This window comes from Cryptomeria japonica, chromosome 5 (assembly GCF_030272615.1).
Source record: "Cryptomeria japonica chromosome 5, Sugi_1.0, whole genome shotgun sequence".
NCBI classification, from domain to species: Eukaryota; Viridiplantae; Streptophyta; class Pinopsida; order Cupressales; family Cupressaceae; genus Cryptomeria; species Cryptomeria japonica.
The window spans coordinates 739,261,210-739,264,620 of NC_081409.1; the positions used below are offsets into that span (position 1 = coordinate 739,261,210).

Consider the following 3,411-nt stretch of genomic DNA (forward strand, 5'->3'; position numbering starts at 1 on the left):
GAGCTGGACGAATTGGAGGTTGTCCTTATTCACAACTATCGATTCCAATTTCAACATTCAATTCTTCTACGGCTGTGCCAGTCATACAAACCATTCATTTCTCCTTTGAGAATGGCAACCTCTTTCAAGATTCAGTAACATTCTATTTGCCTTTTGTAAATCTTAAATCTTCTTTTCAAACATATCTTCGATTGACTTCTTGTGATTTACCTTATATGGCAGCATCACGTGCCTTATATCCTTCAAACAATCCGATCTTCTAACAGCTGCGGCTGTATCAAACTTTGGACTTTGGGTTTTCATTAGTTTGATCTTTTTATGGATTTATTACGCTCTCTTTCAACAGTTGGGCATACAACCTCTACCTTCTTACAATAGACAAGACAAACTTCCCGAAATACGAAACATACCGTGTCACCCTCTGAATGTTTTCCACTTATGACTCAAAACTATCATACACAGATTTATCAAATTGCCCACAGTGATGCAGTACTGATCTTCATTAATCAATTGTTAACAACAGATTATATTGCCTGAGAATGCTGCTGCATTCCTCATACATGATCAGCTGAAACTCCTTTGATACTTAACCTATTACAATTGCCTCTTTTATAGAGGTCTTTAGAACTATCCAGAATTCTAGATATTCAAAACACATACTTGGATAATATTTTAAAAGTAAATGGAAGAAGTTAATGCCGATGGAAAAAGTTAATGCTGAACTTTATTTGGTTGGAGAAACCTCCATAGTAAATGCTCTGGAAAAATTAATGCTTCCCAACACTCCGGCTGGTTCTTTCGGGATAGAATCATAGATTCAATCTGAGGTAAGGTTCTTTTGGGATAGATTCAAAGTAGACTGGTTAAGAGCAACAGCATTAGGCCAGCACTGAGCAAGGCAGTTGCCAGATGCACAGTAGTCTGATGTACTTCCACACCAGTTATATATGCTGCAACATCGCCCACTGTTGCACCAGAAGTTCCCTGCTGGACTGCATGTTGGATCTCCCTTCACCTTCACCTTCACCATAACTGTCATCAACACTAACAACATATAAACTACCAAACTTAATCTGCTCTCTGCCATCTTTTCTCTATCTGCAATAACAAAGAATCCCATAATAAGAATGGCATAGTGTTCTCTTCTTTCTGTAACAAAAAGAATATCGTACTTGTAATGTTAAAGCCAGTTATTAGAGACTAGCTACTGCGATTAATTAAATAGTTAGAAAAAAGAAAAAACTTGTATGGAAATCGGTCAAGCAGTGACTCACACCTGTTTGACAAGAGGTCTGCTTAAAAGACCAACAATGGCAGAGCTGCCGAAGTTTTTAAGAGAATTTTGTAAGATAAATTATTGTTCAGGGCATCTCTATATATAAGTTTGCAAAACACACTTATCTTAATTATTTCAGTGTTATAGTAAGATCCATTGTTTATGTTATATATTAATTGGTTTTTAGGGAAGGGTTCCAATCCATTAATCAGACAGTGAATAGCAAAAATGAAGAGAAAGTGGTAGGGTTGCAGTCACGTAGTTGAATTACAACTAAATCTTAGAAATTAGACATAAGATGTTAGTTGAATACTTACTATTATTACCTTATAATCTTATAATCTCAAGATCCGCTTCCATATATTTATATAATGTTTAAGGCACACAACCTCAAGGTCCTCTATAAATTAATGAACACTTACAAAATTGTACAATGAATTTATGGAGGACCTTGAAGTTGTGTTTCTTAGATATAATATAATTTTTTGATATAACATCATCCCTAATAATTTATTCTTTATTTCTATATTTACAAAATTTATTAATCCTCATAAAATAATACTATATTATGCACAGGCAATCAAAACATCAAGGTGATATACTAGATTTCATATATATTAGTTTTATGTTACCTCTACATGGTACAAAAAAATCAATTTGATTTCTTTATTAATTAATTACTGCACTATAATATAATATAATATGAACAATTGGTTACAGAAGAATTAATATTTGAGAGATATACTAGATTTTATATGCTCTACATACACATCATTTTTATAATCATACAATATGCAATAATAATTTTTCATCTACTTACCATTAAAAAAGGTAGATAATTATTATTTTATTAACCAAAATTTACTTTCTATCATTAAATTAAATAATATTTAATAACAAATATAATTCATTAATTATTATACATAAAATTAAATCATTATAAAACACAAAAGTAGAAAATATGACTCTTGAATATGAATTCATATCCACAAAAATAATTGAGAAAGAAAAAACGAGTTGCTTTTAAGGAAAAAAGCTACCAACGTGAATTCCAAACAAAAGATGTTCTCCGACAATCATGAATGATTTGAAAAAGAAGCTTCGAAAACTGGAAGATGCTTCCACTGATTTGAAAAAGGAGCTTCGAAAACTGGAAGATGCTAAAAAACTAAAGTGAAATTACATCTCACCCGGCTGTTTAATATCTTCTGAACTGAAGGGTGTCCAGTTATTGCTAGAAAGGAAAAATATTCCCTAAAACACTGTTAAGATACATTTTTCTTTATTATAAATTGAAACCACATCCACAAATTTAATGAATAGAATATTGGTAGAAGGTCAAAAGAAATTTGGAAGCAGAAGAAAGGAAGTACGAGGAGTGATGTGTTCGTTGTCTGGAGCAGCATATAAAGATTATTAGCTTACGAAGGCTATCTAGGTAATACTTTAGCCATTATAATAGTAGGATAGATAGTTTATGTTGTTTTTGTTATTGTACGAGGGGTGAGGGTATTTGAGTTGAGCATTCTAGTTTTTCTTGCATTAAAATTTTATGGGGAACATTCACAATTTTGTAATCTAGTTTTGTAATCTAATTTGTTAAGTCTTTTAATTATTAAATTTGGTTTATGGTTTGTATGTTCATTGAACCGCTTAAATCATACATACTAGCTAAGCTTATAATTCTAGACTTAAAAGTGTTAAACACTTAGATCTGACTAACATTTTCTAGACTTAATATGTTGTTTAAGGTGTGTGGTCACACTAAGAATATAGTTCTAGACTTAAAAGTGTGAAACACTCAGAGTTGACTAACATTTTCTAGGCTTAAGGTGTGTGACCACACTAAGAATACACTTGGATGCCCACGGAACGACTTGCCCACATCAGCATGCTTCTTGTTGAGGTGTCTCAAATAGTTTGAATATAAGGTACAAAGGATAGTTGTGAACAAAGACATGTTTAATTGGTGTCCTAATGTGACACCAAATAATTGATTTCCTTTTTTTTATTTGTCAAAATACTTCTTGACGATAAGTATGATAGGACTATTTTAAGTGTTCCACTAAGGGACCCATTTTGATCAACTCTTATACCCACTATAGGAACCCCCATCACTATAATGTCCTCTCTCC

The 3,411-nt window shown here is 32.3% G+C and overlaps 1 long non-coding RNA gene across 1 annotated transcript; it reads right to left on the reverse strand.

Moving 5' to 3' along the window:
* Nucleotides 1–463: 463 nt before the first annotated feature.
* LOC131028898 (uncharacterized) lies at nt 464–1,585 on the reverse strand. Its single transcript, XR_009102667.2, has 2 exons — nt 1,277–1,585; nt 464–1,098 (listed from the first exon to the last, which is right to left on the reverse strand). It is a non-coding gene; the product is annotated as an uncharacterized LOC131028898 (long non-coding RNA).
* Between the last annotated feature and the right edge of the window lie 1,826 nt (nt 1,586–3,411).